The sequence below is a fragment of the Camelus dromedarius genome, chromosome 2 (genome assembly GCF_036321535.1).
Source record: "Camelus dromedarius isolate mCamDro1 chromosome 2, mCamDro1.pat, whole genome shotgun sequence".
Classification (NCBI taxonomy): Eukaryota; Metazoa; Chordata; class Mammalia; order Artiodactyla; family Camelidae; genus Camelus; species Camelus dromedarius.
This window is the reverse complement of record NC_087437.1, coordinates 114,854,307-114,881,697: the sequence shown is the minus strand read 5'-3', so window position 1 is coordinate 114,881,697 and position 27,391 is coordinate 114,854,307. Positions and strand designations below refer to the sequence as shown.

The 27,391-nt window shown below is 46.8% G+C and overlaps 1 protein-coding gene across 3 annotated transcripts in view; it reads left to right on the top strand.

Moving 5' to 3' along the window:
- Window positions 1-807: 807 nt before the first annotated feature.
- The window catches only part of CLDN14 (claudin 14), a 57,222-nt gene continuing 30,638 nt past the window's right edge, over window positions 808-27,391 (top strand). The window contains exons 1-3 of one of the 3 annotated variants that reach the window (XR_010376644.1): window positions 808-1,069; window positions 1,799-1,854; window positions 19,493-20,458. The gene's annotated coding sequence lies outside the window, so the exon portion shown is untranslated. Of the gene's footprint in view, window positions 1,070-1,798; window positions 1,855-6,186; window positions 6,924-19,492; window positions 20,459-25,349; window positions 25,486-27,391 lie in introns of those variants that run through there. The other 2 variants (XR_010376647.1, XM_064475803.1) reach the window with 2 other exon arrangements.

Below are 27,391 nucleotides of genomic sequence, written 5' to 3'. Positions count from 1 at the left end.
AAGTCCCTCCTTGACCATGTAGTAGCTGTGTGGCCTTGGGATCCATTGCCTCAGTGTCCTCTTTTATAAATGGGCACAATAAGATCTGTGTCATTAGGCTGTTGTGACAATTTCATAAAGCAAAAATGCTAAAGCACTTATAATGCTCAGTATGTGCTATCAGCAAAGAGCACCATAGTTATTAAGTTATAGTAAGAATCTAAGACGAGCTAGAGGGAAATAACTCTTCAATGTCTTGAATAACTTCTCATCACTTTCCTTGCTCTCCTTGCCCTTTCTGGGTAAATAGCTCTTATCACTCCCCGCCCCCCCCCCCCCATGTTATTCTTTATTGTCTGTCTCCCCTTCCCCACCAAATGGAGGCTCCGTGAGAGCAGGGGCTTGTCTGGTTTAAGGCTACCCCTCCTCCCATCCCAAGCCCTGGCACATGGTAGATGCTCAATGAATGACTGCTGGGGAAAAACATGAATGAAAGAAGGCAGAGAATAGAGGAGCAACCGGTTGCACTCTGAGCACCTCGGTTTGGAAACTGGGGCTCCCTGCACCCCAGGGGCAGCCCCAGCCCCAGCAGACGGGTCCCTCAGCCCTTCCTCGGGGTGGGGGTGTGTCGCAGCCCGCTGGGCTTTCACACCTCTCCCGCCAGGCAAGAGGGGGACCTCGCCAGGTTGCTCATTAATCCTCTGTGTTATGCGCACGCATTTGAACCTGAAATGCGGTATGCAAATGTGTTCCCAGCCGGGAGGCAGTGCGCTCGGCCAGGCTGGCAAGGGCGTCGTGGGAAGAGAGCGGTGCTCCCGGAGGGAGGGGGTGGTGGCAGCGGCAGCGCAGGGCAGGTGCGGGCTGCGGTGAGACCCGCCCGCAGCGGTAATTCCACTCCGCCGCCTCAATCAGTCAATTATTCATCCCGCTCCGCTCGCGGTGCGGGGCCACTCGCGGGCCACTGAAGCCCCAGCGCTCCGGGGCTGCCCCGGGGCTCACGACCCGCTTTCGAGGAGGGAACGGGGTGCCGCTGTAACCCTGCTGCTGACCCATGAGCTGCCATGAGCTGCTGTGAAGCCGCCCAGGAGGGGTGAGTTCGGGGTTGCCCCCGGGGCTTGGCCATCCCAGGCACCTCCTGGGTGCTTCCAGCTCATCCCGCGCACTGGGGGGCTCTTTCTCCCAGCTTCCGGAAATTTAGACTGGAATCTGGTTCAGGCTGGTCCCAAGGAGCTTAACAGTACCCGGGGTCTCCCAAAAAGTAGCTTGTGATGTAAGAGGGGGCTCCCTGGCTGTCACAGCGTGGGTCAGCAGAGCAGAGGACAGAAACAAAGGAGTTCATGATTCTTTATTTCCACTGTGACGTGAACAAGGTCTGGAAAGTCTGTTGTGTGACAGTTGTTCTCCCAAAGCAAATGAAGTCAGAATTTTCCTGGTGGGGGAGGGGGAGTATGTGAGGTTTATTAGAACGTGTTAGAAAGCCTGCAATTAACTCTCAAATGGAGTACACACACACACACACACACACACACACACACACACACACACACACACACACACATCTTGAGAGAGACAGAGAGAGAGAGATACTCAAAAGATGTACATCCTAAGACAAAAAGAAACTGTAGTTAAATCAGTGGCTATCAAGGTAACAATCACAATGACACTATTAAAAACAAAACCAAAGAAAGAGACCTGTGTCCTTGACCAATGCCCCCTATGGTCCATTCTACTGGGCATTTGAGCTGTCTTTTTCAGGTTTTATATAGAAGGCCTTTGTATTTTGTGTTAAACTGTTACTGACAAAATTTTTTTGCCATAGTGATCACTGGCCTGGAGAGAAGCTCTGGAGTGACCAAAATGCTTTCAAAGTGGAGAGTAAGAACAGTTTTATTTCTCCACACAAGCCAGCATGCTTCCTGTTATTAGACAATCACTTCTGCAAAATTCACCTCTCCCTTTTTTCTTTGGCTGCTGGGAAGCTCAGAGCTAAGTTTTGTGCTTGCAATCATAGCAGCTTCTTTTCGAATTAAGAGTTGCATATGATTCTTTCCATCCTTTATTTACTTGGCTCTTGTACTTTCACACACACACACCTTTTCAATAGTTTTTTTGTACTTGTGACTTTAAATGCAAGTCCTTTCAAATCATCTTTGAAAAAAATATATGGTCAAGGTAAATGTGATGAGCTCAATGCATGGTAAACCTCAACAAGTACCAGGTTGATTAACTGACCAAAAGGGATGAGGTATTCTTCAGAAGATGAAAAACTCTGTTGATGTCAGTGTTCTCTGCACCAGTCTGCCCACTCCTAGTCATCCCCCCTCCCTAATTGGTGTCAGGATTTGCTTAAACCAGAAATCTAGGAGCCTCCCTTGTTTCCCTTCTTCTCTCACCCCATTAGCAAACTGTCAATTCTGTCTGCCTCTCTCTTACTCCCCGGTCACCGTCGTTTAAGGGATACATGTCTCACTTGAACTACATCTTGCCTACTCACAACCAACTTGCCAAAGGACGTTGTGGTAAAACCTAAGTCATTTCATGTCCATCCACGGCTTCATTCCCTTAAATTGATGTGAGTGGCAACAGACTTCCCAGCCAGTAGTTTGGAGCAGGGTCAAGGTAAGATGTCTCGCTCTAAATCTATCATTAAAAGCTTGAGTCAGAGAGTTTCACTGGTCAGCAGCCTCCGTGCGGGAGGTGGAACCTGGAGGGACACAACTGGGACTTCTGCAGCTTTGGAAGTGGTGCTGGCGGTCAGGTGACAGGGGCTTCCTACTGCTTCTGTTTCTGCATATGTTTGGGTCTGGGTGATCTCCACAGGTATAGGAGGCAGTCCGTGCATATCCTGGTACTGGCTGGGTTGCATATGTGAAATGAACGTGCCCATGCAGACTACGGGAATAGATTTTAATAGAGGTGGCTTCTCTGGAACTGAAGCATCCTAATTCCAGTGTGCGTGTCTTGCTGTACCACCTGAGAGGCAGCCGAGTCTAGCTGCCCCAGGTGAGTGGGTGCACTGAGCCCGGAGGGACATGGTGGCGGTGGTTGCTTTCCCTTTTTCTTGCTGAGTTTAGGACTGTTCCTTGAACCCCAGTAATGTCAGCCTTAGTCATTTAAGTTTGAGGTACACCTGGGGTTCCAAAAAATGACTTGCCATCAGGTTTAAAACACCTTTGGTCAATCTACGTTATAGATGCTGAAGTTTTGTATACCTCTGCCCAACCTACTGTGAAAGTTTTCAAACACACAGCAAAGATCAAAGAACAGTACAATGAATAACTGTTTCCTGGATCTAGCAATTGTTTACATTTTGCCATATTTGTTCTCTCCCTGCATTATATATATATATATATAATATCTATGTGTATACATATTATATATATTATATATATACATTATACATATATATAATATATATAATATATTATATATATATTATACACATAGATATATATATATATATAATATCTATGTATACACACATATATGTTTTGCTTTTCTTATCCATTTAAAGGTAAATTATAAACAGTCATGACACTTCACAATAAATATTTCACTCTCTGAAAAACATTCTCCAATATATCCACAATACCATTAGCACACCTATTAAAATTTACTTTAATTTTCATCTGCTATCCAGTTCATATTCAAATTTCCCAATTGCATCAAAAACATCTTTTATAGCTGGGTTGTTTTTTTTTGTCTCCTTGAACAAGGATCCAATCAAAGGTCAGCATGTGGGTTGTTGTGTCTTTTTGTCTCTTTTCATGTAGAAGTCTCTCAGCCTTGTTTTGTTAGGGCTTTGACTTTTGAACTGCCTGCTCCAGTTGCTGTATAGAAAGCTGTGTTCTGGATTTGTCCTGACTGTGAATTTGTTTTTGGTTGAGCAATGTTAACAACCTTGTTTAACATATGAAGCTGGGTCAATGGTCAATTTCCTCAAGAAACGGTGCTATGCAAGTTTATTTATAAACCGTCTCCTCCTAGAATGAATTTAAGGCCATTTACAATGAAATAGAAAGTCTGTTGAATAAAAGAAAAAATGTTTTTAACATGTAGAAAGATGGTGGAGGGGAGGAGCAAATATGCCATAAACATACATTAATGTTGTTAGTGTAACTAAACATGAGCTTTAACTTTGAGTTTCTGGCTGCCAAAGGAAAAATGAAAAAAAAAGTTTAAAAAATTATCTTCAAGAAGCATACACTTTACTCACACTAGATTTATGAAAATAATTTGTCCCATGAATCCTTAGACAAATGACATCAAACAGAGTAATCGGAAGCTTCTTTAACATCTTCTTAAATGATTCAGAGACATTCTTCATTGAGCTGCCTCTGTCATACAGAAGGTCAAAGCCAGGGACACAACATTAAAAATGTAACACAGTGGAGACATTTTTTGGAAGTGAGTCCAGTCTGGGTGAGTTAATTTCTGTGTTTAACATGATACAAGGAGAGAGCTGGGATGCCCTGCAGGTGGCGGACTGCCTGGCCCTGACTCTGGTCCTCAATTTCCCACTCTCTCCACTGGCTGCCCTGGGACAAGTCCTCTGGAGCAGCTGGATTCCAGCTGGACCCTGGATCTCCGGGGCTCTGGGGCTCCAAGGGCAAAAACAGAGCAAGTGCAGGGCTAGCCCTCTGGGATGAAGCTGAAAACCTGAGCTGTGGGCTCCCCGAGATGGACAGCCCCCATCCAACAATCTGTGCACAGAGGTGGCCAAAGTTTGTTTGAACTTACAAACTCCGCCGAGATTTTCTGATACATTTTTTTCTATCCGCTTAAGTGCGGAGCCAGAGCCCTGAACAGCACAGCTGTGATGCTTTCCTACCTCCCCAGGAAAACACTAAGAGAAGGGGTAGCAGTGTGGATGGGTTCCTGTTCTCCACGAGGAGGGAAGACCTCGGTCTGGCCTCCTTTGTGCTGTCCTGCCTCCACCTCCAGCCAGGCCACCGGGGTGGGTTAGCTACTAGATGTGCCCCTCAAAACCTGGGCAGTTTAGTTTGTCCATTTCAACTTTGGAAAGTCTCTGCCAGAAAACAAAACTCATGCTCTCTCAGATGATGATTTTGCAATTACACGTTATATACGACATCATAGAAATTTGGGACAATAGTGGAAAAAAAAAAAAAACCATGATCCCACCACTTCTGAAAACCATCTAAATCACTTACTTAGAGAGATGCTCTGTTCCCTGCCAGTGCTCCTATTAATTCTCTTCTACAGTAAGACTTGTGATTATCCATGCATTTACATTTAGATGTGTATGTATAAATCATAATGCATATACAATTTTGTACAGTATCTTTTCTCAGTTTTATACCATGTGCTTTTTTCCATTACCACATCGTCTTTATGAAGTCATTTTTTAAAACAGATAAGGGATTTTCCACTGAATGGATGTACTGCAATTTAATTAACTGCTGCCCTATTTTTGGACAAAGTCTATTGTTTTGCCCCTTCGTAAATCACACTTCTGTGGCTGTAATTAAATAGTATGATCACAGATTCCTGCTACGCTTCCTGGCTTGGGATGGTCCAATTCTGTCATCGGGGGAAGGGGACGGCATTCCCTCTTGCTGTGCTTTGGCAAGATGCAGCCAGCACATCTGAAGTTGTGCCATGTTATTGACATATAAGTGTCGGGAGAGAGGGGAGGACATGGGCCATGGCTTGAAGGAACCCAGGGCTGGGTGGCATCGTGAAAATGGGACACTGGGGCGGGCAATAGCAGAGACATTAGAGGCTGCTTGTTCCTGGCGTAGGACATTGGTCAGACGTGGGAAGGAGCCTGTGTGTCATCTTGGTGGGATAGTGCTATGGTGATTTGGTCACCCCCATCTCTCTCTGATGCACCTGCACCTAAACCACGATGTGTATTCAGATGGAAGAGTGGCCTGAAGGACCTCTGGGCATAAGCCACATGGGAAGATGTGAGTCGTCCGGAAGCCATATGTTTTTATCATCCTGTACTTGTCAGAGAGCTTTGAAGTTCACGCTCTCGCTCCAGCTCCCCAAGGGGGTTGTCTTGTGTTTCCGTCATAACCCTTTCCACGGTTGACCCGATGTTGTATTCATACGCCACTCCCCCGCCTCTCCCAGGACTCTGGGATTTCTAAAACAGCAGAGATTGTGTATTTAGAGGATTAATTTTCATTAGTATAACTTCTGTTGATATGATATAAAATTGTTCATTTCCATTAATAGAATGAAGAAACTTTCTGAAAGAAACGCTCCACGCCGGTGAGCTGAGCTACTGATCTCTTCCTGCGTCCGCTCTGGCCCTGGGCTGCGCGTGCGTGTCAGGGCTTATCAGTTTATTACCATAATATTGCTGCTGCCCGAGGTTCTTCTGCTCTTTGCCTCTGGCTGAGTCTGACCATCAGTATTTTCCCATAATGGTTCAACATGTACGGAACCATCATTTTTAAAGACTCTGTGATACTCCAGAGACAGGCAGGACTTACTGAACTTTTCCTGGTGCTGGACACGGAACTGGGTCCACAATCGTAAGCTGTGAGCATCTTCAAACACAGCCCCAATACATGGCGTTGAGTGGGTTGTGCCCCATCTCAACAATCCTGTACCTAAGAGGTGAACTGCACTGGGAGCGCCTTCCCAACTGCAGGGCAAAGAGCAGACACCCTCCCCGGCTGACCACCCCGTCCCTCTCTGTCCAGCTGGACTCCGGCGCCCCCACTTCCTTCTTCCCACACTTGCTCCGGGAAGGTGCGGCCAGATGTGCAGTCCCGCTTGAGATAAGCCCCGCTCCATTACCGACCAGCCCTCCCGAATGTGTTTTCTGGGCAGTTGGTTGCTATGCTCTGAAATTTCAGACCATGCTGAATTTACTTGTTTTATGGCTCGGAATTTCAGGAGCAGCACCACAGATGTTAAATGTGTAAGTCTCTTGGTGCTAGTAAAATAAACCTTAATCAAACAGGGGTGTCGTGACTCAAAGACTTAGATAGCCCTTAATACATTATGTCAGTCACCAATACAGATGTTGGGAGTTGAGTCACTGGGTAGCATGGTAACTTTATATGGTCAGAGAGCCAGCTGTGAATATTTAAGGGGGAAAACCCCTTTTTATTTCTAGGCAAATATATTTCTGATCATAACTTAAATATTTTCTTTAGTCAAAATAGGGGTTTCTCTTTCTCACCATAGTCTCCGGAGAAGCCCTTTTGTTTTTCAACTCCACCAGACTATCTCTTGTATTAGAGATCCTGCAAGACTTAGACTAGAATCTCACTTTTTAAAAAATTGAAGTATAGTTATTTACAATATTGTGTTAGTATGAGGTTTACAGCAAAGTGATTCGGTTGTACACATGTATGTATATATCTATATTCCTTTTTTGATTCTTTTCTATTGAATATATTCCAAGATATTGAATATAGTTCCCTGTGCTATACAGTAAAATCTTATTTTTCTATTTTATACATAGTAGTGCATCTATTAATTCCATACTCTCAATTTTCCCCTCCCCCACACTAGAATCTCACTTTTCAAATAAGTTTGAAGCACATTTTTAAAGGCTAGCGTTCTACCCTCACAGAGAGACGTCCCCCCAACCTTGCTGTGAATGGAGTAATAGTATTTCCTGAGGGCTAGGAAAATCCCTGGTGCTGGGATGGGGACACTGAGGTTGGCTGATGTCAAGGTCACATGGTGGCTTCTGGGCAGAACTTAACTCACTTGCTTGCCGACCCAATAGCTCGTATGTTGCACTCCAGCCCTGTAACTGAGCACCCCTTTTCAGAGAAAATGGTTTTTGTGGCTGGGCAAATGAACTTTGGGGGTAAAAAAACATTTTAATGTAGTTTTCATAGCTGCCTGGAAAACTTAAAGGCAACAATGACTTTTCCATGAATTATTTTACACACTTCTTCCTACGCTTATGCATAAAAATACTCTGTGAAACCTACATGGCTTCATTTGTAAAAGAAGGAAATTAGACTCTGTGAACTCTAGGTTTTATGGATCAGTAATTCCCTTTCTCCAGAATCCATTTGACTTGGAAATACCAAACCTAGATGTAGATGGACATAATGTAATAGCCTTAAGTGCCATGTGTTATAATGAAAAATAGATTATTGACTTAATTTTTAAAAATATATTCTAATTACATAGGTAATACAGACTATGTTCTCCTGAATTACAAAAAAATAAGCACTACAGAAAAAATACAGTCCACTCAGACCTCCCATCCCCAATCCTAATTCCCTCCTCTGCCTCCCGGAGACTGTTACTGGTTTGGGATACATATGTAATAGAGAACTTTTAAAGATGCATTTATAGTTACAGGGTCTCATATATACCCCTAAAGTATATACAGTCTTGTTTGTAGGTTTTTTAAAAATGTAATTTGTTTTACATCTTGGTTTTTTAGTCAACAGTCTGTCTGGAAGATTTTTCCATGTTCATTTGAATAGATTTAGTGCTAATTTCTTTACTTGGGCTGTTGGAAGGTTTGCTCTGGTCTCTTGTCTCCCCTCCTCCAGGCTCTCTTCCTTGACTCCACCAGGTGCATCTAAAACATAACTTCCTCCCTTACCCTATGATCCAGCAATCCCACTCCTGGGCATATATCCAGGGGGAACTCTAATCCAAAAAGAGACATGCACACCAACGTTCATAGCAGTACTATTTACAATAGCCAAACATGGAAACAACCTAAATGTCCATCAATAGATGATTAGATAAAGAAGATGTAGTATATGTACACAATGGAATACTACTCAGCCATAAAAAGAATGAAATAATGCCATTTGCAGCAACAAGGAAAGACCTAGAGATCGTCATTCTAAGTGAAGTAAGCTGGAAAGAGAAAGACAAATGCCATATGATATCACTTATATGTGGAATCTAAAAAAAATGACACAAATGAACTTACTTATAAAATGAAAACAGACACAGATACAGAAAACAAATTCATGGTTATCAGGGAGGAAGGAGGGGGAGGGATAAATTGGGAGTGTGGGATTTGCAGATACATATATAAAACAGATGAACAACAAAGTCCTACTGAATAGCATAGGGAACTATCTTCAATAGCTTGTAGTAACCTATAATGAAAAAGGATGTATGTGCGTGTGTGTGTGTGTATGTGTATAACTGAATCACCATGCTATATACCACAGACTAACCTAACATTATAAACTGACTAAACTTCAATTAAAAAAAAAATTAACATCATGCCTTGCACCAACCTCTAGGTAACATTAACTCAAAAAACAAACAAAAAACCTTCCTCCCGATGTTTACAAGAGCGCCCCCTCTCTACTGGTTCATTCTTCAAGGCTCTGTCAGCCATCAGCCGTGCTGGGGGCTCTCCCTGCCCCCTACCTGTCAGAATCCTTCATTCCCTCCCTCTCTGTAACCTACACTTGTATCTGTTAGCTCTTGGATTTCACTTACTTAAGTCTTTATCGTCATGGCTTCCCTTACTTATAATGACCCTAACCCTAACCCAATCAATATTCATTTCTATGCTGCCTCCTCTACCTAACTACTCTGAATACTAGGAAGACATTTCTGTTTATTAACCTACCCTGCATCCATGTGCAAGGTCTGCACACAGTAGGTGCTCGTAAAGGCTGGCGGACCTGCCCGAGGCAGGGCGCATAAGCTCATGGGAGGAAACCGCCCCCTAAGGTAAGGGAGGAAGAAAGCAGGGTTGCCCCAGATCCTCCTGTGGCCGGGATTGCCATGCAGGGCAAGGTACAGGTGTCTTACAGCCCTAACACACTTTCTCATCAGGGAGACTGGAGGCTGCTTCTTTGTTTGCAAAACAGAGCCTGTGGCTGAAATGGAGCCTGCGAACCCATTCCCACCATGCTTCTGCTCCTGTTAAAAATAAACCCAACTCAATCTACGAGGGTTTTTTTAAATATAAAAAAAAAAAAAATGCACCTCCCTCCAAACCTGCCTTTGAGCTAAAACCTGATGCAAAAACTTAATCTTTAACTGAAATGCAGGGTGAAGCATAAACTAATCATGGCAATGCTAACCTTTTTAATCATCCTATCAAAACCCACTTCCCTGGGAGTCACCCCTCCCCCCCAAAGTATCTATTATGAGGGGGTGAGGGACAGAGTTAGCCGGCATTGCTCTGACACTAACAAAATCTCAAACTATGTAGCAGTATCCTGCTCTGCACAAAACATTTCTTTAACTCCATTTATTTATTTCATGTCAGGCAATGCTATTTTTTTAGACTAACAAATATAAAAAGAAATATATTATGGGAAATGTTCTACATCTCATATTTCATATATCAGGTGATAGGAGTTTTTCAGACTAACAAATACAAATAACTGATAAGGGGAAATATTGTGGAAAAACCTCTGTAGCTGCTCATTCCTTGGAACCTCATGCAAGTTACCAAGGAAGACTGTGATTAAAGGGGTGCATTTATGGGACAAGGATTTGAATTTTTTGCCTGCAGGGGAGGTGGGAATGAAATGAAAAAGCAAGCTGCGAGTTCTCTGCCTGTTAGAAACCACCATTAGACGTAAGTACAGATTGGGGAGGTTTTTTTTTCGGTTTAAGAAAACCTTTGTATGAAAAGGTACATCCTTTCAAACTTGATTAATATGTCTTGCCTGTAGCTTTCTGCTCAAATTATTTGTAATTCTAGTGAGGAGGAAGCATTTCTTTCTAGCCAAAACAGCCGTTTGGATGAATACAAATGAGTTTATAAAAGGCTTGAGTTACTAGCGGGGTAAGCTCGGGGCAGGTGACCTTCTTGGTGGAGTTCTGTTGCTGAACGCTGCTCTCGGCCGCGGCCTGGCCTGCGTTCTGCTTGGGCTCGGTGGATAGAGGGCCATGGCAAGGTTGAGGCTCACTCTGCGGATTCTGTGTCTGGTGGAGATGGGGGAGAGGAGGCGAGAGGAAGCTGTTTCCAGAACTTTCCGTTGCATCCAGAACCTTTTGCTGCCTCCAATATTCAGATTATTTCGCTGAACAAAATCGATTTGCCAGCAGCCAACCTGGGGCCCAGGGTGAAACACTCATGCCTAGGACAGGATAGGGACGGATGCTCCCTGCATGGATGGACAGCTCAGGGGACCCACATTCTTTGGGGTCAACTGGTGGAGGAAAGAACCCCAGCCCAGCCCCTTAGCTCTGCCCTCCAGTGAGAACACGGCAGAAAGAGACCAGCAGCCAGCCCAATGGGAAGAGCAGAAACTGGGCAGTAACTGAGTTGCCTTCTTTCTGAGAAGGAAAAGGTTGGAATGTTCCAGAAAGAAGAGTTGCCTAGCACTTGGCTTCCCCAGTGCAAAGAGGCTGAAAGCTTAAAATCAGATTTGTGGGTTCAAATCCCATTCAAGCTGTAGGACCCGGGCAGGTTAGTTTCCTCTCCAGCCTCCCTTGTCTTGACTGGAAAATGATGGTAATACTAGCACTTGCCCCAAAGGACAACGGTGGCAGTTACGTGACTTACATGTGGGACACTCTTCCCCTACTGCCTGGCACCTGTTACAGATGGAAGAAGCGTTCGTTTTAATTATGTACTCTTTACTAATAAGGTTATCATTGTCACTTACTCATCTTTAACTATAATCAAAGCGGGCGATAGCTAAAAAATTTACCTCCATGGGCGAGGTGAGAAATTGAAAACCAAGGCTGATCTTGGAGTATTGACAACATAGTGTCAAGCAGTGAAGAGTAAAAATTAATATTTTAAAAAGAAAGAAATTTTAAGCAACTTTGGACAAGTTTGAGTCAGTCTAGATGATAAAATTGGACTTTTTCCCACTAATTTTTGCCCCCCTCAGCTCTGCGTTAGACCAACGTCTAGAAGGGACATCCCAGGATGTGACCAAAACCAGACGTCTGAGGACCCCTTCTAAAACCTGAGGTCAAATGTTTTAAGCAGCAAAAATAAGTCCACCCACCCGTGAATAACAGAAAAATAAGCAATGAGGGAAAAAAAGAAGAAATTAGGAAGTAAAATTTCGGTGTCCTGGTAAATGCCTGAACAATGACGATTCCCTTTTCCTGCCAAACACGGTGCACTGTTGTTTCTCCTATTTTCTCCCTAGAGGGTTAAGAAATTATTGCATGATAAGTCATTTATCTTTAGTGCAGGTATGACAAGGATATAACCACATATTACCCAAAATGGGGAATTCATGTCACATTATTTTCCATCTGTGAGTAATAGACGGGAAATGGGAAATGTCGCTACGAGGCTGGCCGGCCATCTGGTCAAAGCTGCCCTGTGAATACAGCAGCCGATCTACATGGAAATATTAAAGCAACAAAGTCGGAATCTGTTTTGCTTCTCCAGGGAACTTCAGTTCATGCATGGAAGGAAGGCAATAAAGTCCAATTATTCTGGATGGGGCTACACAAGGCATATGAAAATTATCTCATGGAGGGTAACTCTAAAGCTAAGTATTTTTTAAAATAGCCATCAGTCACTCCAAGTAACAAAATCAAACAAACTGATCAATCTCTGAGGAACTACCCATTAATCAAAAGATGGTGGTGAGATGTTGGCAATTTTTCATTATTCCACGTGTAATATTTTAAATCTGACATGCTGACGGGGTGGTCCGAAAAGACGAAATTGTCGCGTCTGAAAGGAAGGACAGTTCAGCCTTGTGAGTCGGACCATCTGGGGATGGCCCAGCTAACTCAGATCCCCGAGTCTTCCTTCTAAATTATTTGCTCTCCTCTTACGGGGCGGGGTTGGGGGGTGGGTGCATGGTGCCTGGAGTTGACATTGACACTAATAAGAGGCTCTTACTAGGGAGCGTGACCAGAACTCTGGGGAAGCCCAGGGCTTCTCAGGTGGTCCTCAGAGCCAGAGTTTTGCCCATCAACGTCCCACGCCTCAGGGGGTTGGCTCACTGCCCCACCGTACAGGGAAGGAGCCCATCTGTGGTGCTGAGACATCCTACGCCTCGCAGAGGGGCTGCCTGCCTTAGTGGAATGGACTGTGTCATTCTGTAGGTGATGGGAAGACCCAGAGGAGACATCAGTTACAACCAGACCGGAGTGAAATCTGTCTCAGGTGTCGCTGCCCAGGTCAATGTTGCAAGTGTGATGTGCCGGTATTGCCTGGCAGGACTGAAAGTTGATTTGTTTCTTATTTTTAATATTATAGGCTATTTGCACTTAAAATTTTTTAAATCTCTAAGTTTTTTAAAATGGAAGTATAGTTGATTTACAATGTTGCATTAGTTTCTGGTGTAGAGCATAGTGACTTAGTTATACATATATAATCTTTTTCATTATAGGTTATTACAAGCTATTGAATACAGTTCCCTCTGCTGTACAGTAGGACCTTGTTTATTTTATATATAATAGTATCTGCTAATCTCAAACTCCTAATTTATCCTCTTCCCACCTCTCCCTTTGGTCCCCTTTGTTTTCTATGTCTGTCAGTCTGTCCCTATTTTGTAAATAAGTTCATTTGTGTCATTTTTTTCGGATTCCACGTATAAATGATATTATATGGTATTTGTCTCTAAGTTGATTTGAATGAATACACTTAACAAATAATAATAAAGTCCTTACCTCAGTGAAGACACGAGCATCCCAACAGGTCCTGCTGGGCTTTCAAATCCCTGAGGCTTTGGCTGAGCTAGTCCATGCCTCTGGGGCTCAGCTGCATCGTCTGTGAAATGAGAATGAACACTAGGTCAGGGGGTGGCAAGCTATGACTGTGGGCCATACCCGGCCCCCCGCCTGTCTCTATAAATAAAGTTTTATTGGAACACGGCCATACCATTGGCCTCTGGGCCATCACGGCTGCATTCACACAACAGGAGCAGAATGGAGCAGTTGTGACAGAGACTGTGTGGTCAGCAAGGGCTAAAATATTTACTGTCTGGCCCTTTACAGGAAGAGTTTGTTGGCCCCTGATCTAGGTGATCCCTGTCTAGGCTCCTTCCAGCTCTGCAGTCTGGGATTCTGGGAAGAAGGAAAGAATCAGAGGCCTTTGGATACCTGAGTGGAAGGGACAACACTGACTCAAGGAGAGGTCAGAAGGGGAGGCTGGATAGGCCCAAATAAATGTACCTCTTCCCTCATGGTTCCCCTTCCCTCTAGCCCAGAGGCCATGCTTTGGGAGCCCCCAGTGGAAGTGTGGGGGCCAGGGAGGGGCCCCAGCTCATGGTTTTGTGGGGTTTTTTGTATATACATATTTTTATTGAAGTCTAGTCAGTTTACAATGTTGTGTCAATTTCTGGTGTACAGCATAATAGTTCAGTCACACATGTACATACGTATATTCCTTTTCATATTCTTTTTCATTGTAAGTTACTACAAGATACTGAATAGAGTTCCCTGTGCTACACAGCATGAACTTGTTATTTATCTATTTTATATGTATCAGTTAGTATCTGCAAATCTCTAACTCCCAATTTACCCCCCCCCCCACTCCACTTCCTGGTAACCACAAGTTTGTTCTCTATGTCTGAGAGTCTGTTCATGTTTTGCAAGTAAGTTTGTTTGTTTATTTGTTTTTAGATTCCACATATAAGTGATACCATGTGGTATTTTTCTTTCTCTTTCTGGCTAATTTCACTTAGAATGGCAATCTCCAGGACCATCCATGTTGCTGCAAGTGGCATTATTTTATTCTTTTTTGTGGCTGAGTAGTATTCCATTGTATAAATATACAACTTCTTTATCCAGTCATCTGTCGATGGACATTTAGGTTGTTTCCATGTCTTGGCTATTATAAATAGTGCTGCTACCAACATTGGGTTGCATGTATCTTTTTGAATTAAGGTTCTCTTTGGATATATGCCCAGAAGTGGGATTGCTGAATCATATGGCAAGTCTGTTTTTAGTCTTAAGGAGGACCCTCCATACTGTTTTTCATAACGGCTGCACCAAACTGCATTCCCACTAACAGTGTAGGAGGGTTCCCTTGTCTTCACAGCCTCTCCAGCATTTATCATTTGTGGACTTTTGAATGATGGCTATTCCGACAACCCTTTAGCAATGGACAATTCCCAGTAAGGAAATCGATGATGCCAGGGCCTCCTCACACCTCCCAAAGGCCTGACCTTCCGCATGCAGGACAGTGTGTAGCTGGGGTCAGATCTGGTAGGTGTCGCTTCATCGGAAGGGTCTGATGCCGCCCGGAGGACATCTACTCTCTCTGTTTTGCTCCGGACATCCCACATATGGCTGCCAGACCTGTCCCACCCTTCACAGCCTGTCACCCGCCTGCTCATTTGAAGCCTCTGCCAAATTTGCAAAGTCCCCCTCATCTGGCCTCCCCATGCTGGCCCCTCTGTCATCACCCGCTTTCTCTGTCTTGGCCTGGGGGCTCCTTGCCATCCTCTGACCACCCTCAGCACCCCCGCCCTGAACACCGAGCTGTGCCCCCAGCCCCAGAACCTCCTCTTTCCCCTGGCCCTTAGCTTAGATGTCTTTACCCCTTAAGACTCAGCTTGGTGTTCACCTCCTCCAAGAAGCCTGCCAGTCTCTTTGGCAGCTCTCCACAGACTGGCAGCTACTGGTTCTGTGCACTTCAGTTTGGTCTCCAGGAACATCCACATGCCCTTGATGTCAGGGTCTCCAGCTCATATTTTTCTTGGGGTCACCAGATTGGGCTTTGACTAGGGAGTCCTCAGTTAATTGATTATAGAGTGGTTTGGCCCACCATGCAGAGGAGGGCATTGGCATTTGTTCTCTGTGGGAGACAGCTGACCAGCCTATTTCACAGAGCTCCTGCATTGGGATAGAGGGTCTGCTCAGCTGTGTAAAGGTCCACAGAGCAGCTTCGTGGGCAGCATAGGGCGAAGAAGTTTCTCAAGGGCCCAGAATTTGGAGGGCGAGAGTCCAGGTGGCCCAGCAGCCGAGGGACGGCCAAAGCAGAAAGCACCTTGCATGTGTGCCTTGTGTCCCCAGCATGCACCAGAACGACCTGAGAAAGATAGGCATCTCTGGATCCTCACTCACCTCAGGTGCCCATCCTAGTCATGCCATGGTCACACCTGGTGCAGAAGACATAGGATATCCCCACATAGGTCCTGTTTCCCACCCTACCAAGTGCCCAGTCGTCCTGCCGGAAAGTGGCCAGTGGCTGGGTCTAAACATGACATTTGAACCCCAAGTGGCTGCATTTGCCCTAGTGGGCCAGGGTCCAGCAGGTTCTGGATATATGACCCTGGCTATCGCGTGGCACCGCACAGACTGCTCCCCGGGTTAGTTCTAGGCCTCCACCATGGTCATATGAAGCCTCCCCTGAAGGGACAGGAGCCTAATTCTCACTGTAACTGACTCCCCTGTTTCCCTCGTGCTTGTTATACTCCTAGGCAGATGAACACTGCCAACAGCTAGCACTGCTGAGGGGTGGGATGGACGTACAAGAGGGCTTCCCGTGCGCGTGGTGGGCAGCCAGGCCCTGGTGTCGAGGTCACACGTCGTGTTGCTGCTCCATTGTCCTGTACGTACGTAATGCTCTGGGGGCCACGGGACTGGAGCTTCTCAGAGCAGGTGCGCAACAGATGGCGACGCCCCTTAACACTTGCCATTTGGGACGGTGCCTAATCCACTTTCCACCTAAACTGGGGCATTTCCTTGATTATTTTCCAAATAATTAAAGTTTAAGTCTTAAGTGCAATCCCTTGTTTGCAAAAGTTTGGGTGAACGCAGGTCATCTAAACAATTTAGCTTAAGAATGTTCCTTTTGGCGTGCACAGGTGCACACGTGAGCGCACGCGCACACACACACACACACCGTTTGTCTGTGTCTGAAGTTTCAGGAGATGGATCTGTGCTTTCCAAAAGCTGGTTTCCCACAAGATGTGCAGGAAACCAACCAAGGATTTGAAGCCGTCTGTTTGCTCCTCACAAAGGCAATCAAAAGAAATACATACAGAGGGTGGTGGAGACGGTGGCCCGCGTGTGTGGGGGAGGGAGGTACTGGGTGTGCTCACGCTCACTCCTTGCTCCCTGGAGCTGGGAGGGTGGAAGCATCAGGTAAGGAGAGGTTACACTCAGGGCAGTGAGTGACTCTGGACAGAACAGGATGGGGAGGGGGTGGTCCACACCGAGTGCCCTGGTTGGTCTCAGGCTCGGTCTCTGCAGTGACTCGGGTGTCTCCCTGCACCATCTCACATGTACCTACATCTCCTCTCTCCCTTTCCCTGACCAAACTCCTCTGCTCCCAGGAAGGACCACGTGTGAACACCAGGGGTCTGTGGCCAGTGATGCCAGGGCAGTAGAGGCGAGGTCCTCGCTGCTCATGACCTAGTCACCGAGACGGACGTATTCACCCTTTGTCAGGGACCAGATGACTGACATAGAATGGGAAGAAGTCACCTTGGGGTCAAAGCTACATTCCTTCAAACTTACCTTGAGCACAAAAGGCCAATGTTTGCAAAAGAGAAAAATGTCAATACTTTCTTTCCAATTTGAAATTGTGGTTTGTAATTTATGTGTTGAACTCCGGGGGACAGAAGCATCTTCTGGCACCGTTCTCGGGTTACCCTCCCCCACGCATCTGCATCCTGTTCTCTGGAAGGGACCATATATCAAGCATCCTCCAGATGCCGTCGCCTCAAGCTGGTGGAATCCAGGGCAGCCGGAACGGGCAGGGCTGCGCTTCTGTCTCCAGAGGGGCTGGGGTGGGGGCCGAGGGAGCTTTGGGCTTGGCTCCTCCTGCCTCTTGCTTTTGCTGGCCTGGGGGCAGGAATATCTGCAACCACCCCCACCTCGACCCCCGCCATCCTGGGGAGCGCTCAGTGTCTCCCAGAGTTAATAAGTGAGGACAGGAGGGTCCTGTGTGCCAAGCCAGGACGCACAATTTGGGTTTGAGTCCCTCCCATGCGGCTCTGACGTGCTTTATTTCAAGACAGGCTCCGAGCCCGCCAGGGTAATTACACGTATTCTCGTAGAAAGTGCCGTCTGGAATTGGAGAAAAGAAAGGCCAGGCCGACTGAGCGTGGGGTGTGGCTGCCTTGATTATATTGGACGTGAAAAGAAGATGAATTTTGTAATAAGCATAGGTGCCAGCAGGCCTGCTATGATCTCAGTTTGGGAATCAGTTTATCCACAAAGATTTTGCTGGGAGGTGCAGGTCTTTATTTTTAAAGTTAAGGCATGAATAAATTTCCTCTAATCACTTGATAGGTATTTTTTAGCTGACATTTTGCCATTGATAGAAAATTCTAAAGCCTAAGAGCTTTAAAAACACTGAATTTTCTCCAACATGATTTTTAGCTGGGAAATCATGACAAGGCGGTTGGTTCCCTTGAGAAGTCCGGGGCAGGGAGCTGGGAGGGCGGACGCATTCCTGAGTCCTTACCCTGCTGCCCCCCATCAGCTGGTGGGGGGCCCCAGCCCAGCACTAGCTCTCTCGGCATCATTGCATCATCGGGACTGAGCCCCCTCTCCAGTCTGCATTCCAGCCCCCACCCCCAGCAGTGACCACCAGCTTTGAGTCTTACTGCTTGGCTCCCAAGACATCTGCCCACACAGATGCACCTCAGATGCGTAGAAGATTATTTCCTTGGCCCCCAAAATTCCAAGCCATCTACAGGACTCGATTTCAGGATTTTCTTGGAATGTTGTGAAAATCGGCGTCTTGGCCATGGGAACATTCAGAAGTAGAGGTTTGTGTGGCTCCAGTTACAAGACTGTCTGAGCAATGATTTCAGTACTAAATTTCTGTACTTCGGGCAGGCAGGCCACTCTGCCCTCCTCTCCTGTGTATCAATGACTGGGAAAGGTGGAAACCACCTTTAGAAAATATCCCAGCCGCCCCTACCTTTGCTCTCCTCCTCATTCTGCATTCTTCTCTGAGTAGGTACCTGACGGGGCCGTGTGATACCTCCTGCCTCTCTGGGAGCCCGCCGCCGGCCACATCCACCGGGTAACTCAGACACTGCCAGGAGCTGGATGGCCTGGCAGTTTAAGAAGAAGCTGATCTTTACAAAACAGCCTCCACTTTCAGACACTTTGTGGTCATAGCCAGGTTTTTAAATCTTGGATACTTAGCGCCTATCCAAAAAAAAAAAAAAAAAAGTGGATTTTTTTTTCTCTGAAATGACAGCTTTTGGGGAAAACCTGGCTTTTCCCCAAACCACTGCCACATTGGGCCTTCTGCTCAGTGTGGCTCGAAAATTGAAGTGAGCAGCTGCTCAGGCTGCAGCGTCTGACCTCCCACCATCCTGCCAGAGTCACTCTGCAAATCAGTGAGCCTGGTCCATGGGGAGAGTCAAAAAGAGGGCAGGGTTGTAGGAAACACACTGGCCCCCTCCTGCCAAGCGTCTTCTAAAAATGGACAACTTGTTTTCTGTCCCCTGCAGGTGCCATGGGAGGGCCCCTGTGATGTCACATGAATGGGTGGAGAGTGGGGTGAAGGGTGGGCTGGAAAGAGATACTTTGCTTGCGTCATGGTGGCTTCTGGTGGATTGTTAGGAAGTGTGTGGGGTCTGCAGCTGTTGTGGGATGGATTGTGTCCCCCTGCCACCAAAGAGATGTTCAAGTCTTCATCCCTGAAACCTGCTAATGTGACCTTATTTGGTAACAGGGTCTGTGCAGACATAATTAAGTTAAAATGAGGACGCGCCAGAGTAGGGTGGGTGCTGATCCACTGACTGGGATCCTTCTAAGAAGAAAGAAATTTCAACACACAGACACACGGAGGGAAGACAGCCACGTGAAGACGGAAGCAGACGTTGGAGTGACTTGTCTGCCAGCTAAGGAATGCCAAGGCTTACTGACAACCACCAGGAGCTGGAAGAGGCAAGGAAGGAGCCTCCCCTACAGCCTTGGGAGGGAGCGTGCCCCTGCTGACATCCTGACCTCAGATCTCCAACCTCCAGAACTGTGAGCGGATAAACCACCATTTTAAGTCACTCAGTTTGTGGAAATGTGCGGTGGCAACCCTAGGAAGCTGACTGCCATCTCTCATGCCCGTGGTTCTGACAGCTGAATCACCTCCTCCTCTGACTCTGTACTCGGTGAACTCTGGTATAAGTACTGAACCGAGTGGTTGGAAGTAAGGGAGAAGCTACTACACCCCAGGTGAAAATGGGACGTGGAACCAGTGTGGCTATTCTCTTCCTTTTCAGCAGCTGAATTGGAAGAGTTCCTTGCAGTGGAAAGGTGGCAGAGTTGAGAGATCAGTCTTCGGACCCTTGTCTCTTGCTGGACTTGTGTGGGAAACTAGAGAAGCTTACAGTTTTTACTGATTGGGAGAGAAATAGACTGGAAGGGAAAAGGGAAATGAAAATAAAAGTCGGTTTTGCTAGTGCCAAGGCTGGAGTGATCATCTCTTCCTGTGAGAAGCACTGCCCCAGGCCCTGCTTTGGACCCCTGTCAAGGGGCTTCTCAGTGCTGGTCTGGTATTAACAGTGCACCTGTCAGTCTTGTCTGGATGCATTTGGACAGAGACTATATCTTATCTTCCCCTTACCCTTGACTGCATCTACCAAATGTGTCTCTGGTGTTCAGTTAAACACTTCATGGTTCAATTAAAGTCCTAGGATCAAGAGTGTGAGAAATTTTTTTTTAATCATTTGATAAGATGAAATTTGTAATTTCATCTCATTTTTTAAATTTAAAAAGTTTTGAAATTTGAAAAAGCGATGAAATTTGCAAAGTGCAGGACTAGGTAGACAGAAAGCCACTTTCCGACCAGAAACTGAGAAACTTGGGTAATAGTGTTAGTCAGAAACCACGCCCACGGGATGTCTGTGTGCGTGTGCATGTGCGTATGTGTATACACATCGAGAGAGATTTTTTTAAATTGCGGTCAAAATCTATGCAACATAAAACATACCATTCTAACCATTTTTAAGTGTAGAATTCAGTGACACTAAGTAGCCATCACCGCTATCCATTTCCAGACTTTTCCGTCATCCCAGACAGAAACTCTGTACCCATTAAACAGTAACTTCCTGCTCCTCCCTCCCCCAGCCCCTGGCAACCACTACTGTACTTTTGGTCTCTATGGATTGGACAGTTTGAGGTACCTCCTATACGTGGAATCATACAGTATTTGTCTTCCGGTGACTGGCTTATTTCATTTAGTGTAACGTCTTCAAGGTTCATCCACGTTGTTGCATGTATCAGAACTTCATTCCTTTCTAACAGTCCATTGTTTGGGCACAGCGCATTTTGCTGATCCATCCATTGATGGATGGCTGCCTGGGTGGCTTCCACCTTTCGGCTGTTGTGAATAACGCTGCTGTGGACGTGGGTGCACACGTCTCTGTCTGCGTCCCTGCTGCCAGGCCTCTGGCGTGAGCATCCGGGAGTGGAACTGCTAGATCTGCTGTGTAATTTTTTTTGAGGACTCTCCATCCTCTTTTCCACAGAAGCTGTTATCACTTTACATTCCCACCAGCAATGCCCAAGGGTTCCAATTTCTCCACATCCCCACCAACATTTGTTTGCTGGTTTTTTTGTTTTGGTTTGGTTTGGTTTTGTCTTGTTTTTTTGTTTTCCAAGTGAATCAAGGCAGTTTTTAAATGAGATCTGAGCTGTGCATCTGTTGTCCCCGAAGCGCCATCATGTCACTTTCAGTTCCACAGATTAGCTCAGAAGTCGGTGCTGGTTTTTTTCAACCCCCTCTCAGAGTTTGTGATTTAAGAGCAAGCCTTCTTTGACTTCACTCCAAGAAGTGAGTGGGGTGATTGATTTCAAGCTGGAGGTGAGATCTCCCCACGCAAGGGCTGATGTTCAGAGCCCAAGTAGAAGCCAGCCACCCCTTTCTTTGGGATCAGGTGAAATGAGAAATCATCCCAGTACCAGCCCCCCGCCCCGACCCTGTGTCTCTGTCTCGCTCACTCTTTCTCTTCCACTCCCGTCCTGGGCAACCACAACGAGTAAGACTTCATTTCCCGGTTCTCCTGCAGAGCCTCAGTTCCAACACTGCAGCTCTGGCTTAAAACATCTTAAATCAATAGCAGTTTGGGGTGACTGGAGTTTAATTCAGGTAGACTCCTCTACAAACCCATCAAAACCATCATCACTTCTGGAGCAATTCAGGGTGGATCCCGGGAACACCTGCAGTGGGCGGTCTCCCGGGCTTTGTCGCCTCTTTCCCGCTGCACAGCTGCGGGGAGCCACCTCCAGCCTGCTGCAACGCCACTGCGCTGGCCCGGGCTCTGCTGGTGGCAGCCCCTGCAGCCCCACCTGGCTCTGCAAGGCTGTGGTTCTGCTCGGGGTGGCTGCTGAACGCTCCTTCCCCAGGCCCCCAGGAGAGCTGGGGCCTTCTACTCCCAGGAAGGAAAGGTCCCCTCCAAACAGCCTTAGGTTGCGATGGCTCTTCCAGCCTCCCAAGTGCAGCTCCTGCATCTGTTAGGAGCTTGTATCAAATGCCCCAGGGGCCAGACTGAGGGCCCCCTGTCTGATTACCTCCCACCTGACACTTGCAGCCCCACTTGCCCACTGAGGTGCCAGGGACTGAGTGTCCTTGCCTCTCAGGATGTGTTCTCTGCCTCTCCAAGGCTCCCTCCTCCCAGCCACAAGCCTCATGACCTCTTCTCTATTCTGGAGTAAGTCCCAGTGCCCAGGCGTCATGGTCCTAGGGCCCAAAGGCCCCCTCAGATATGCCCAAGGACCTTAAGACCTCATAATCAGACAGGGCTCCTGCTGATGGAATGTCAGGTAGGATACACCAGGCTGCAAGTAACAGATAGTCCCACCTCAATGGCAAGACCAACGCGCCCTCCCACTGAGCAGAGGTCCCGAGGGAGAACAGCTCTGTGGCAGGTTGGTTCACTGGCTCAGCAATGTCTCCCAAGACTCAAGTTTTTCCATCTTTCTAGTGACAATGTCAGAGTTTGGCTTGGTCCCCAGGGTGGCTCCTCAAGGCACAAGATGGCTGCTGCACTGCCAGGAGTCACATCCAGACACTATGATGTCCAACAGAAGGAAGACGATGTGCTTTCTCTTCTTCATTCCTCTCCTTAAGAGCAAGGAAGCCTTACCCAGCAGCCTCCTGGACACCCCCTTAAATCTCATTGGCCCTGATGGTATCACATGATTAAGCTCAGGGAATCACTGCCGAGGAATGGGACCACCGTGATTACTTTTGGTGTCACCTCTTGGTACCCATCATGTACTTGGTTTGTTGTGATATTTTCACCCTTTCCTTTTTTTATGTAAGAAATATATAAATAGTTTCTTGTTCTAAATAATTTATTCAATACAGAAGAATGCTGAGTAAAAATATGAGAAATGCTCTTTACAGCCTCCCCCAATCTCACTTTCCTTCTCTACTTTGCTGTGTCTCTTCCCGTCCCCTTTATGCATTTGCATATATACGTATGTTCATACACAGAGGCACTTCGCTTTAATTTTTACCTAGATGGTATTTTGTTCAGCTACTGGCCTTTTCCTGGTTAGCTCTCAGGACTTACAGATTTCCTTCATTCACTTCAGTGGCTGAATGTTCTCCCACAAGGTGGATATGCCATTGCTTTGCACTTTAACTAGCTTTTCAATCTTCTGCCTTATCCTCGTAGGTAGACGATGAACAACCTGAGGGCATATTTTTCTTATCTCCAAGCACTTAATACAGCATTTTTCAACAAAGTGAAAAAGTTAATTAACAATTCCAATGGAAAGATTCTTTCTCTTGCCACAGAAATTGTCTTAGCGCAACTGACTGCTCTAGGTAGAGCCCTCTTCTGAGCCAGTAGGAGGGACATAGCTCCAAAATCTATCAGTTTGTCTATCGACAGTGACAAGTCAACCTACTGGCAAGGGAGGGTTGATAATTTTCTGCTTTCCTTTGGTGAGGTTTCCTGGGTTCAGGAAGGCACACCAACGTGGTCTCCCTGAGCAGGTTGCCAATTCAGAGCACTTGGGCTACTTACAAAAGTTATGCGTTGTTTGGCTCACATAATAACATCAGGGCAGAGTTATTAGCAGCCCGCACTTCCTGGAGAACCATTTCAAGGGCTACTAATGGTGCTCAGACTGCTAAGCTGGAACAGTTATCCATATGCCTAGACACACACTCTTAATAACCCTTTCCAGGTTTCTTGAGGCAGTCACGATTACATAAAATCGATTACAACTGAACCTATTCTAGACCCTTTGGTGGGGAGAAATTACTTCAATATGAGGCTATCACCTCAAAACAGAGCAACCAAATTTAGGACTGGGAGGAACTTCTCCGAGCAATCACTCTTGAAGCAGATGTTGGCATTCAGACCCACTGATAGCACCAGTGAAGATCATCTCAGGCCTCGCTGGGGCTCCTTGTACTTCTGAATCTGCCGAGCTTCCTGCAGTAGCTGAGAAAATTACCACTGTGAAAGAGCAAAGAAAAGAAACATCTGTGTCCCAGATGTGCTCTCTGGCATCGGGGAGGACTCTCAAAAGTCAGACCTTAACAGGAAACCTGGAACAATGAAAGGGAGTCAGGCAATAGGAACGAGACCGAAATTAGTTTATGTCCCTCCGCTGATAACACACAAGGGGAAAGTTTTTGATCCGTCATTTTAATTAATGTGGATTATGAAAACTCTGGTCCCTACCACTAGGAAGCCTACAACTGAACAGGAGAAAGATAGCATCCACATATGAAAAACTGAACGATGATACCAGGCACCCTGGGGTGCAGACTAAATAAATGCCTATTATGCGTTTAGAAGGAGACTCCGCTGAGATAGCCAGGCTCCGCTTCCAAACAGGGCTGCTAGTCTGCCCTGATACAAACACTCAGAGAGGGTCGTATTTGACCACGCCTGCTCACTTCTTTCTTTCAAAAAAGCAATTTTCTCTGCAGACTCAGCCTGGATTTCTTTGCCGACTTGGATGCCTCTACACGTGTCTTCAACTGCTGGGGCTGAAAGGCTCCCAGCCTGCCTCCTCTGTGTTTCCACCACCCCCCGACCTAGGAATAGCCATGGCCATTGAAGACATTGATTACCCTTCTCCCTTCACCTACACCTACTAACTCACCCTAATTTGTTGTGAAAAACATTTGCCAGCAGATAGAGAAGACAGAATCAGGAGAAAACCTGTATATCGCTTGTTAAAAGGGGTTAAGAGGGTAACCATACAGGCTCCTCCCTCAGGCCCAGGCACTGGTGTCCCCAGCACCCCACGTGGCTGTTTCTGTAGACAAATATTTTTTCAGGCCAACACTGGGTTACATGGTGGCAGACCTTGGGAGTCGAAAGAGAAAGATGAAACCTTCACAGCAACTAGGCGTTTTCTTTCAACGGGAGCTTTTCTGTCTGCAAAGTTTTGTTTTACCTGGTAATTAAAGATGGGCAAAAGCAGTCCTGGAGAAACAGCTTTTCCTCCTCTCCAAGCCTGTTTCTCCAGGAGGAACAGGCACAGGCAGGGCCAGGGAGCCCGCCAACCACTCCTGATGGTTTATGGTCTGGGCCACTTCAATTTCTCACGTGTTAACTTTCTAGGGGCTGCAAGGCCCAGCAATCTGGACGCAGGCCAAGAAGTCAAGAACTGCTGAAGCCCAGGTCTCCGCTCTCGTACTGACACCAGCGACCACCCAGCCCCGCCAAACCACATGGCCCTGCTTTCCTGATGTATGAGGTGGGTAGAACGCTTTCCCCCCAAAAGAGGACTCCAAGGGATTAATTAGTTAAAATATGTAAACATGTATCATTATAATTATTATTCCAGTTTCTAGTTAAAACCAAACTGGCCAAAAGGAAAGAAAATACCTGCACTGCCTCTGAGGGCTGCTACCTTGGCTTTTCCGGTATTTCCAGCCCGGCTGGTGGGAGGGAGTCCCGGGAGGCTCAGCGCTGGCTGGGCCTGAGCCCAGAGCTGTGTTCGCCACGTTTGAGGATGAGGAGGCCAAGAATCCAGTTGAGCCCTGGATACAGATGGGCTCTGACTGTTCCTCTGCTGGACATCTCCCGTGAGACCCTGATGCAGTGCATCTCCAGTAAGGCTCTGGGCCTTTATGTTCCTTGGAGAGCCACAGGTTGTGTAGGTGATCAGACAGACTTTCGGTTGCTAAGGTGTCGAGGTAAAACCTGTGCTTCCAATGGAGTGACTACTCTCTCCTCGGGAGACGATCCTCTGGGCCGCTGAGGTTGTTGCAGAGAGAAAAGTCGTGTGTGGTAGGACCGCCCTCCCCTCCCAACATCTATCTTCTTCGTGGGAGACCCTCAGTGGACCTCAGCCAGTCCCCCACGGCTCCCCTTCTCTGTGCCTGAAGAGTTCTATCCCATTCCAACTCCAGCTTCCACACCCAAACGTCTACCCTTCTCCTAATGGAGTCCAAACCAAGGCCCCAGGCCTCTCTCTCCACGGACTTCCGGTCTAAGCGAGGCCTCCTCACAAGATGGATGGCCGACACCGGAAGTGCCATCACCGGAAGTGCCGGACTAGCGCTCCCCCAATTCCGCTGAGGAAGTCAGGGCATAATGCCAGCCGGGAGCTCAGGAGAACAGTTCGCCATTGTTTAAATGGGCGTTTTTAAAGTACCTGTTCAATATTTACCTAGAGGGAAGGCTGAGTCCTCTAAATAAATAAAGGAAGGGCCCAACAGGGGAGAAAGTCCCCAGGAGGTAGCCTCAGCGTGTCCCCCGCCTCCAGAGAATTCATTTCTGGCCCCAAATTTGCAGCAATCCCCAAACTTAGCAAAATAAAAGCCTGCAGTTAAGGTCACCCACCTGTCTCAAAAGACAATCCCCACTCAGGCCCTTCAAAACCTTCATTCCAGGCCCTCTTCAGGTATGCCTTCCCTCTCCCGGCTGTTTCCCCTGAAGGCAGATCTGGGGAAGACTATTGTCTCTCTGTCTTGCTGCTGTTTTTAGTGGTGCCGCAGCTGTTCAGCTGGCCCACCCAGGCTAAAAGGGAATGTGGTTTCTTTCCAAGTGCACTGGGAGCCCTGAGTGCTCTGGTGTTCCTGCAGGGGTGGCTCTGGGCCTGCCTGCTCCCTGCCCACCACTGCTGGCAACCCGGGGCCCCCGACATATGTCAGATAGGCCATGACACAGAAGAGACACAGAAGTTAGGGAAGGTTGCTCTTTGGGTCTTTATAAGCATAATTCTGGCTTCTGCCTTGACACTGCCTTCACATGCCCTTGGTCATCTCTCCCAGGCCCACAATGCTGCTTGTGGGGCTTGTTACAATCGCAGGGGACTTCCATTTGTCCGGGGTGGGGGTGGGGGGTGCCAAACTTCTCCCTCTGCTTCCTCTACCATTTCTGTGACTCAGGCTGCCTGGAAACTGGCTTTCTGACATCCAGCATAATATTCTTCCTTTGCCTTTTGAGGCAAGTCCATAATGATCACCTGAACATCTTTTACCTGAGACTATGGATCAAAGCTGGTACCTAGAACATGAAATAAGTGGCAGAAAGAAAGGCCAAAGGGATGTAAGTGGAGTGTTTTGCAGAATATACTCAACTCGGAGGAGCACTGAAAATACTTGTTAATCAGGAGCGTGTATAATGCAGTGCGCTGGGCTGAGGGCCCCAGGGTG